The sequence below is a fragment of the Trichosurus vulpecula genome, chromosome 4 (genome assembly GCF_011100635.1).
Source record: "Trichosurus vulpecula isolate mTriVul1 chromosome 4, mTriVul1.pri, whole genome shotgun sequence".
NCBI classification, from domain to species: domain Eukaryota; kingdom Metazoa; phylum Chordata; class Mammalia; order Diprotodontia; family Phalangeridae; genus Trichosurus; species Trichosurus vulpecula.
Genome location: NC_050576.1, coordinates 302,813,722 through 302,824,846, shown reverse-complemented (window position 1 = coordinate 302,824,846; position 11,125 = coordinate 302,813,722). Strand labels below are relative to the sequence as shown.

Genomic DNA, 11,125 nt, shown 5'->3' with positions numbered 1-11,125 from the left:
CAGTGCCATGGCAGCCACTGGGCGGGAGGGTTCTTCCTGTCCCCACCTCCGACCAAAAAAACCCTTGCACACACTCGGGCCTGCTTATTTCCTTCACCCTGGGCATCCACCCAGCTCGGGGTTTATGCGGGGGACTTCCTGCTTATACCACCAGAAAGGGAATAAGTCAGCCAGTCAACAAGTATTCATTAGTGGCCTACTATGTGCCAGACACTGTGCTGGGGTGACACAAAGACAAGCAAAGCCGATCCCTGCTCTGTGGGAGCTTCCAGTCTATCGGTGCAGACTACGTGCAAATGGGGTTTGCTGGCCTGCTTTGCCCCTCTCAGCAGGCTGCAGATCGCACCAGCTAGGGAAGCCGTGGAGAGCCGCCCAGGCGGCTCCTGGCAGGTCTGGGCCAGCTGGCAGGCAGCACAAGTCGGGCCCCACTTCCACCAATGAGAGGCGAGCCGGCCGGGAGAGGCGGGGGGTGGGGTTTCCACGCGGACTGAGGGCTCAGAGCTACCGCGGCTCTGGGGGCTTCTTACGTTTAGAGCGCGGCTGCTGCTTCGCTGCCTGGGCCGCGTTCTCCGAACCCCGATCCCGAGTGCCGAGCTGGCCCCTGGTAAGTTCTGCGAGCTCCGTGCGCCTCGGCTCCCCGGCTCCCCGGGGCCAAGGGGAACCCGCGGGGCTTTTCCCTCCTCTTCCGCCCGGAGTTGGAGGGGCAAACGATGGAGATACAGCGCGAGTCTTGCCACGCGTGCCCTTCCCCGCCCCCCCCCCCCCACCCCGAGACCGAGACCTGGGGAGAGCTCCTGCTTGCAGGACAGCTTCCCTTCTCCTCCCCCTCCCCCCTTTTTTAACCCCGTTCCAGGGACATTTATGGTCAAGGTCTCTGTTTAGAAAGCAAGCCCCTGCTGGGGCCCCGAGCTACAGAGACGAAGGCGGGGTTGAACTTGCAATTCCTCCCAGGCTGTCCAGGGCTTTTGGGCTCAAGATCGCCCTGCAGCCCTCAGCCCCGGCCGGGCAGGGCTGGCCAGGCACTGGGCGCTAGAGCGTTAAGCTTGGCTCCTCCCTGGTTCCCTAGAATCCCAGTGTGAGAGCAGATCAGTAGGCATTAGGGGATAGCACCGAGCAAAAGGACTCCTCCCAGGGTGGCCTTACGACCGAGCAACGCTTGCAACCGTGTCGGTCACTGTACAGATGTCCATTATGAGCATCAAGCCAGGACTTGGAGCCCTAACTTTTTGATTTATTGCATGCCCGTGTCTGCAGAGCGCCCTCACATTTAGGTCTTATAGGTTACATGTGTACTTTTTTTTTTAATTAGAAGGCAACAGGGTTGTAATTTAGAGCTTTGGATTTGTAGTCAGGAGAACCAAGTTCAAGTCCTGGTTCTGACACTTTATAGCCAAGTGGCCCTGGACAAGTCATTTAATTTCACTGAGCCTCACAAGGAATACTTACTTGCCTCATAAAAGGGACTTTGAGGAAAACACCTTGTAAACCTTAAACTGTTAGGTGAGTTGTTAGCAATGTTTAGAGTCCATACATGTCTATATTGTGGAGTTTACTTTTTTTTTTCTGGTTCCATTAGTTGTTTTCACATCTGCGAACCACGTCAGAGGTCTACACAGTTGAATCAGCTTCCAGCTATCCCATGTAATAGAAGGAGCACAGGAGACTTGGGTCTGTCTAGTCTTGACTCTCTCTATATCTAGTGATGTTGGGTAAGTCATTTAATATTTCTGGGCCTTATTTATCTGTAAAATGAGGGAGTTGGACTAAATCATCTTGAATGTGTCTTCCCAGTTCTGTATTTCAATGGTGAGAAAGATAGAAAGGCACTTAAAATTGTAATGGTAAGTAATGGTGACAGAGAGAGTATAAAATTTATCTAAAATTACTACTTGGGGTCTGAACAAACTAAAAGAGCCCGGTGTGATTTTTTACTTGCCAAAAATCTGAGATTATCTCACAATTTAAAGGGTAATTTCTTTATATTTTTAAAAGATTGATACTTCTGAGTCAGAGAAAGACCTAAGTGATACAGAGGTCTAAATGAGATCAGTTTAATTCAACAAAACTTTATTAAGGATGTAGTTTGTATGTGCTAGTCAGTCTTTGGGGGTGTAAAGATGAACAATGACACAAGTTCTGGCCCAAGTGAGCTTAGAAGTCAGTCATGGGATAAAATGTCCACAGATAACTGTGCAAGTTACAAAGTGGATTAGTCCATACTGAGATCTGAACAGGGAGGAATTCAAAGAGAGAAGAAGGCTGGATTCTAGCTGGGAGGGATCCAGAAAACCTTCACAGAAGTTATGGCCCTTAAGTTGGGTCAGATTTCAAGACAGAGGGAAGGAATGAGCATTTATATAGGACCTACTACATGCAGCAACCCTATGGGGTAGGTGCTATTGTTTTCTTCGTTTTACAGTCAAGGAAACTGAGGCAAACAGGTTGTGACTTGCCCAGGGTCACACAAGTGGTAAATGTCTGAGGCCCTATTTAGGTTTACCCACTATTGCCAAGTTTGTTTTAGACATGGGGGTTGGTGTGTATTTATTCATATAGAGAGGCTGGAGAAGCAGGATGGGGAAAAGTCAGTAGTTCAGTTTGGCTGGAATATAAAGATGAGCCTTGTGAAATAAGATAGGATAGACGACATGGGTCTTTGAATGCCGAGCAAAGGAGTTTGTATTTTATCCTGCAGATGGTGAATCTGCATCTAAAGTATCTTCTTTTTTATGTTCTATTGATGGCTTTTATGTTTACTTGAGTCATTTCTACCTCCTCCTTCAAATTGAACCCTTTATTGGGACAAGGAAAAAACTAAGGAAAAAATCCATTATGGAGAACTGTTACATGTGACAGTGTATATGACATTCTGTCCCCCACAGAGAGAGGATGGATATTGTCTGTTCTCTGGGACTTTTGTTGGTTTTTAAGTTCAGAACAATTTCCTTCCTCTGTTCTTTTATATTGCTAATGTCAGTCAACAAGCATTCATTAAGTGCCTGCTCTCTGGCCACCGGACCCAGGTGGCTCTGGAGGAGAAAGTGAAGCTGGTGACCTTGCACAGCCCTTCCTCCCTCAAATCAAAGTCAGCTGCAAGTCATGCCATCATTTTCCTGATGTCATGGTCCTCTTCGACAACAACAACAGCAACCAGCTCTGTGCTAGGCACTTAAGTTGTAGGGATTAAAAGAAAGGCAAAAGAACCTCTGCTCCCATAGAGCGCACAGTCTGATGGGAGAAACAACATGAAGATAACTATGTACAAACAAGATATATATGGGAAAATTTGGAAATGTTTGAGGGAAGCCACTAATATTAAAATGGTATCAGAAAAGGCTTCAAACCAAATTTGGGGTTTTAGCTGGAACTTGAAGGAAACTGGGGAATCCAGGAGATATGAGGAGGGAGAGTAAGTATTCCAGGTATATGGAATAGGCAGTGAAAGGCCTGGAGTCGGGAGATACAGTGACGTGTGCAAGGAACAGCAAGGAGGCCGTTGTCACTGGATTGTAGAGTGCAGGAAGGGGAGAAAGGTATAAGAAAACTGGAAAGATAGTTGGGGATCAGGTTGTCAAACTGAGATCTTTATATCTGAACATGGAGGTGACAGGAAACCAATGAACTATATTAAATTGGGGCAATGGCATGGCCAGATCTGTGCTTTAGGAAGATTGGTTTGGCTGCTGAGTGGAGAACATTGTAGTGGGGAGAGTTTTGAGGCAGGGAGACCAACCAGGCAGGCTATTGCAATAGGTTAGGCATCAGAAGGTGACAGCCTACACTGGGTGTGTTAAAGGAGAGAAGGAGGTATATAGGAAAGGTCTTAAAAAGGTAAAAGTAACAAGACTGGATATGGAGTAACAGATTGGATATGGAGAGTGAGAGAGTGTGACATCTCTGGGTTGCAAGCCTGGGTGACTGGGAAGATAGGAAGTTTGTAAAAGGTGGGTATTAAAGGGAGCATAATGAGTTCAGTTTGGGTGATGTTGAGTTTAAGTTGTCCCTATGTATTTTGTTCTCTTGGTTCCTTTAAAGGTTTTTAAATAGCAGTCACATGATAAAACTTATCTATTGGATCAATCAATCAATAATGTTTTATTAGATGGCACATGCCAGCTATTATTCTAGGTGCAGGGGGTACAGAGACAAAAAGAATGAAATAGTCCCTGTCCTCAAAAAGATTGCATGCAAAAGAGGGAAGCAGCATGTATATATATGCAAAACACATAACCTGAGAAGTTTCATAAAGGAGAGACTGGAGGGAGAAAGGCCAATTAGGAGGCTATTAAAGTATTTCATGAGAGATTATGAGGATTAGCACTAAGATAATTGGATTATGAAAGAGAGATTGAGGAGATAGGGTCAACAGGACTGAGTACCAACTTGGATGTTGGAGTTAGTGAGAAAAACGAATCAAAGATAGCTGCAAGGTTTCCAGTTTGAGTGGGAGAATGGTATTGCCATCAGCAGAAATAGGAAAAAGATGGGTTTAGAGGTGAAAATGAATTCCATTTTGAACATCCCGATTTGAGGAGCTGACAGTATCTAGGTGGAGATTGATATCCGGAGGTATTGGGCCACACCACATTAGACCTGGAAAATTGAGCTCATTTGCATAGAGGTAATAATTAAGACAATGGGAGTGGCTGAGATGTTGAAGGGCAGAAGTAGAAAAGAGAACTAAGGAAAAAGCCTACACTGAGGAAGCAAGAAGGGGAACCAGAAAAGGTGAAGAGAATCCAGAGAGAGGTAGGACAAACTATGAAGATCTCTGGGGAAAGTGCTCTTTCCTTCCTCAGGTTTTCCTGATACTTTTACTGGGTCTCTCCTTTGCCCTTCATATAAACTATAATAGGCTGTTTTATTTTTCATCTTCTCATGAAAGTCTCAACGTAGGGCCTTGCTGATAGTAAACATTTAATAAGTGGTTATTGAATTGACACATAATAAGGGCATAATAAATGCTTATCAGCAGACTGACTAAATTGAGTAAGAGCTGTATCCTGGAAGATGAGGGAGGAGAAGACGCTATCAAAAAGGAGGACAAGTGAATAACTGTGTCAAATGTTACTGAGAGCCTTAAGGAAGAAAAGAACAGAGAAAAGTCCCCTGGATTTGAAATCAGATCTTTGGTGGTTTTGTAGAGGATCATTTGAATAGAGTGGGGTGAGGTAGAGAAGCCAGACTGCATGGGGTGAGAAATGAGGTCAGTGAGGAAATAAGAGGCAGGCAGTATAGACTGTCTGGTCTTTCTAGAAGTTTGGGCGTGAAGGAGTCAGAGAGGTGATAACTTATAGGAAGACTTCAGTGTGGTCATAGGCAGAGTAGAGGTAGTTCTTAGAGAGAAAGAGATTAAAGCTGAAACTGAGCGCATCATAGATAGCAGAAGGTCCTGAAGGAGACAAGAGGTGATCAGAATAAGGATGTAAGGGGTCAGCCTTGGCCAGGTGGGGAGGGGAGGAATCATTTCATCCTCTGAGACCAGAAAGAAAGAGGGAATAGGTGAAAGGCTACAGGTTTTTAGGTATCAGAAAGGGAACATGGGTAACTTAGAGTGACTAGCTTTAATCATTTCAGTAAAGTAGGTTGTGTAGTTCTCTGCTGACAGAGAATTTCAAGGCTGGAAGAGTCCTTAGAAACTATCTCTTGGCTCCCAGTTCAAGATTCAGCACTGTTTTTAGAGATTTAGAACTGTAAGGGACTTCTGAACTCATCTAATCCAACCCCTTTATTTTACAGAAGAGGAAACCCAGGACCCTGGGAGGTTAAGTTAGAGGCAGCCAGATGGAGTAGTAGATAGAGTGCTGGGCCTGAGGCCAGGAAGACCTGAGTTCAGATCTGGCCTCAGACACTAGCTAGGTGACCTTGAGCAAGTCATTTCACCCTGTTTGCCTCAGTTTCCTTATCTGTAAAATGAGCTGAAGAAGGAAATGGCAAACCACTCCAGTATCTTTGCCAAGAAAACCCCAAATAGGGTCATGAAGAGTCAGACACGACTGAACAGCAATAAAGTTAAGCAGCTTGCCCAGGGTCACACAGATAGTGCATATCAGGTCATGATTTGAATCTAGGTCTTCCTGTCTCCATGGCCTGCTCTCTATCCACCCTGATCTTACTTTACTAGATAATATTCAAAAAGAAATACTACAAAAGAAATGCCAAACAAGAGATTATCCAATGACTGTTTAACATGATATGCTCATATTGTTAATACTAGAGACATTTCAAACTTAACATGTCTATTTCCTCTCACACCCCTAAACCTGTCATCCCTTTCTAAACTTCCCTATTTCTGTTGAAGGTGCTGTGATTCTTCTGATCACTCTGGTTACAACCTGTGAGAGATCCTTTTCTCTTCCTCTTCCTCTTTTTTACTGCTTCTCCTAATCATTTCCTATCAGTTTTGCCAGATCTTGTCTACCTCCATGATATCCCTTGTATTTCTCCATTCCTGGAGACTCCACCCTAGTTCAGAGCCTAGTCAATTCTTCCTTGGATCATTGTAGTAGTCCTCCTCCATGCATTGGCACAGGTGGTCCTCCAGATCTAGAATACATTCATTCCCTTTTTACCACTTAAAATCTTTCTTCTTCCCTTACTACCTCTGTATTACTTTCTTTCCTCTTACTGCCTTTCCTAATCCACTCACTGGTTAGTGTTTTCTTCTTCTTGAAATCATACTTAATATCACTTTCTTTTTACTTACTGCATAGGTAGGCAAAAGTTCTATAGCCTCAGTAAAAGGTAAACTTCTTGAGGACAGGGACTGTTTTGCTTTTGTCTTTGTTCAGAGCCTTAGCATAGTGTCTTTACGGGGTAGGTACTTAATAAATATTTGTTAAGTTGAATTGAATTTTTTTTCTAACAAGGAAAAGCAACCACCCTACATTTATTTTTACTAAAGATGTGGGACTCAGCCCTTCCCCATATTTGCCTATCTCCATTCCCCATGCTACATCTGCTAGACATCTTTATGAGGGAGCCCCGTAGAACAGTATTAGAAAGTTCTCAAGTCTATTGTAAATTTTCAAGTCTATTGTACTATTATTAATTAAAGGAGAAAGGGTAAAAAAATAATGGAGAAAGGGTAGTAATTAGATGACAAATTAGAGGAGCTCCAGCTGGTGAGAAAATGAAAATTTCATACCCATTTAAATGACAGTTGTCTGCATACCTTTCCCCCTTTTATTGGATGCACAATCTTTGAAGACTCTAGAACTCTTGAGTTTGGTGCTGAATTACACTTAGTCATGGAAATTAGTACCATTTCCTGTGGAAAAGTTCACTAGTCTTAGGGTGTTTGGGAATTTATCTAGTCAAAGGGAAGGAACAAAGGGCAGAGCTATTTTGGGAATTTCCATCCTCTTCCCAACTAATTAAAACTGGAAGAGTAAGTGCTTTCCTGCAAACTGGCATTCCTTAGACACAGTGATGTAGATATATTTAGAGATGAGGGGGGCATTTAGTTGTTTTGCTTATGACGGGAGCAACAGGTAGTATAATAAAATCTTCTCTGGTTTGTAACACCTTTGGGTAGATAGTAACATGAAAATATGGTTCCCTCATTGTTTGGGTCTTTGTTTCTATTGGCTCCCTTCTGAAGGGCCAGGGTATTATCCAGATGAAAATAGTTTTCCTACCTCACCTCATAGGAGATGAGAAGTTAATCAGTGACTTAGGGTCTTCAGCTGCACGCCAGCAATTAGTCACCTTTAAAAAATGTGGCACCTCAGAAAATATTAATAGTATGAACCCTGGTTTTACATATCATGTAAGCAGTCATTGGATAATCTCTTGTTTGGCTCTTCTGTAGTATCTCCTTGAGTATTTAGTAAAGTAAGTTCAAGGTGAATGGAGGAGTCAGGAAGGCTCAGGTTCAAAGGGTGACCCTGACATGCACTACCTGTGTGCCCCTGGGCAAGTTACTTAACTACTATGGGTTTAAAAACATTCTTGTGGTTTATTGGTGCAAAGAATTTCCCTCTACCTATGCAGATCAGCGCCTGCTCTGCCATGCATGGTCTTAAAGAGTCGTCTGGGGCACTGAAGGTCTAAGTTGCTTGCCAAGGGTCAAATAGCCAGTATGTTGTTTATCAGTGGTTCAGTTGTGTCTGACTCCACGTGACCCCATGGACCTTTTGTCCATGGGGTTTTCTTGGCAAAGATACTAGAGCAGTTTGCCATTTCCTTCTTCAATGTGCCCTCATTTTGCAGATGAGGAACTGAGGCAAGTGACTGGTAGAGGGCCATATAGCTAGTAAGCGCCCCAGGCTGGATTTGAACTGCGATCTTCCTGCTTCACATTTCCTTCTTCAATGTGCCCTCATTTTGCAAATGAGGAACTGAGGCAAGTGACTGGTAGAGGGCCATATAGCTAATAAGCGCTCCAGGCTGGATTTGAACTGCGATCTTCCTGCTTCAAGCCCGGTGCTCTATCCACTGTGCCACCTAGCTGCCCCTTTTTAAAATTTTTTTTTTTAATTTTTAGTTTCCTTTTTAAATATAGATCTTATTGATATCTTTTTAACATCCCGGTCATGTCTGGAAATGAGACCTCTTCCCTTCCTCCCACTCAACCTCCAGTTAAACAAAGAAAAATAGTAGCAAAAACACCTGATATAGTGACCCACCTGACAATATATATAACACTCTGTCCTGGTAGCCCCTCACTTTTCTACCTAGAGGAGGAAGGTATATTTTAATATCTGTTCTGGGGCTGGAGCCAGGATGGCGGCTGGTAAGCAGGGACTAGAGTGAGCTCCGTTACTGAGTCCCTCCAAAAACCTATAAAAAATGGCTCTGAACCAATTCTAGAATGGCAGAACCCACAGAATAGCAGAGGGAAGCAGGGCTCCAGCCCAGAACAGCCTGAATGGTCTCTGGGTGAGGTCTATTCCACACGGAGCTGGGAGCTGGGAGCTGGGTATGGAGTGGAGCAGAGCCCAGCCTGAGCTGCGTGGAACAACCAGACTTGGAGTCGGGCGGATGGGGCCCCTAGCGCCCTGAATATGTGAGCTGCGGCAGTTACCAGACTCCTTAACCCACAAACACCAAAGACTGCGGAGAAGGTTAGTGGGAAAAGCTGCGGGAGTGGAAGGAGTTCGCGGTTCGGCTTCCAGCCCCGGGGGCAGCGGAGATGGGGCAGCTACAGCTGTTGTTACTTCCGGCTCCAGGCCCACCTGGTGGGAGGAATTAAGTGGCGGATTGGAGCAGGGGTGCACAGCCTGCCGAAGATCTAAGCCCAGTTCGGGTTGGGGGTCCTTGGGGAAGGAGCAGTGCTCCTGCAACAGAGCTGGCACCTCCCCCCCAAACGTGGAACATAGAACTCGTTAGTCTACAAGCAGTCATACCCCACTGAAAAACTCAAGGATCAAGTTAGTTGGTTGGGAATATGGCCAGGCAGCAAAAACGCACCCAGATTCAGTCTCAGACTTTGGATTCTTTCTTTGGTGACAAAGAAGACCAAAAGATACAGCCTAAAGAAGACAACAAAGTCATAGAGCCTACAACAAAAGCCTCCAAGAAAAACATGAACTGGCCCCAGGCCATAGAAGAACTCAAAAAGGATTTGGAAAAGCAAGTTAGAGAAGTAGAGGAAAAATTGGGAAGAGAAATGAGAAGGATGCGAGAAAACCATGAAAAACAAGTCAATGACTTGCTAAAGGAGACCCAAAAAAATACTGAAAAATACACTGAAGAAAACAAAAACTTAAAAAACATACTAACTCAAATGGCAAAAGAGCTCCAAAAAGCCAATGAGGAGAAGAATGCCTTGAAAGGCAGAATTAGCCAAATGGAAAAGGAGGTCCAAAAGACCACTGAAGAAAATACTACTTTAAAAATTAGATTGGAGCAAGTGGAAGCTAGTGACTTTATGAGAAATCAGGATATTATAAAACAGAACCAAAGGAATGAAAAAATGGAAGACAATGTGAAATATCTCCTTGGAAAAACTGGATCCTGGAAAATAGATCCAGGAGAGATAATTTAAAAATTATTGGACTACCTGAAAGCCATGATCAAAAAAAGAGCCTAGATACCATCTTTCAAGAAATTATCAAGGAGAACTGCCCTGATATTCTAGAGCCACAGGGCAAAATAGAAATTGAAAGAATCCATCGATCGCCTCCTCAAATAGATCCCAAAAAGAAATCTCCTAGGAATATTGTCGCCAAATTCCAGAGCTCCCAGATCAAGGAGAAAATATTGCAAGCAGCCAGAAAGAAACAATTTGAGTATTGTGGAAACCCAATCAGAATAACCCAAGATCTGGCAGCTTCTACATTAAGAGATCGAAGGACTTGGAATGCGATATTCTGAAGGTCAATGGAGCTAGGATTAAAACCTAGAATCACCTACCCAGCAAAACTGAGTATCAGGTTCCAAGGCAAAATATGGATTTTCAATAAAATAGAGGACTTTCAAGCTTTCTCAGTGAAAAGACCAGAACTGAATAGAAAACATGACTTTCAAACACAAGAATCAAGAGAAGCATGAAAAGGTAATCAAGAAACGGAAATTGCAAGGGACTTACTAAAGTTGAACTGTTTTGTTTACATTCCTACATGGAAGGATGATGTGTATGATTCATGAGACCTCAGTATTAGGGTAGTTGAAGGGAATATGCATATATATATATATATATGTATATGTTTATGTATATATATAAGTGAATGTGTATGTATGTATATATCTATGTGTATATGTATGTATGTGTATATATATGTGTGTTTTATGTGTGTATATATATATATATGTAAAAGAGAGAGAGCAGACACAGGGTGAGTTGATGATGAAGGGAAGATATCTAAAAGAAATAAAATGAAATTAAGGGATGAGAGAGCAACATACTGAGAGAGGGAGATAGGGAGAGATAGAATGGGGTGGATTATCTTGCATAAAGGTGGCAAGAGGAAGCAGTTCTGTGGGAGGAGGGGAGAGGGCAGGTGAGGGGGGAATGAGTGAACCTTGCTCTCATCAGATTTGGCCTGAGGGGGAATACCATACATACTCAGTTGGGTATCTTACCCCACAGGAAAGAAGAGGGAGGAAGATAAAAAAAAAATAAAAGGGGGAGGATGGTGGAGGGGAGGGCAGATGGGGGTGGAGGTAATCAAAACAAACA

General features: G+C 43.7%; 1 protein-coding gene across 1 annotated transcript in view; it reads left to right on the top strand.

The window, feature by feature from the left end:
* Window positions 1-513: 513 nt before the first annotated feature.
* SLC25A30 (solute carrier family 25 member 30) overlaps window positions 514-11,125 on the top strand; it is a 34,315-nt gene continuing 23,703 nt past the window's right edge. Inside the window, exons 1-2 of the mRNA XM_036755954.1 lie at window positions 514-604; window positions 1,577-1,709. The gene's annotated coding sequence lies outside the window, so the exon portion shown is untranslated. The remainder of the gene's footprint in view (window positions 605-1,576; window positions 1,710-11,125) is intronic.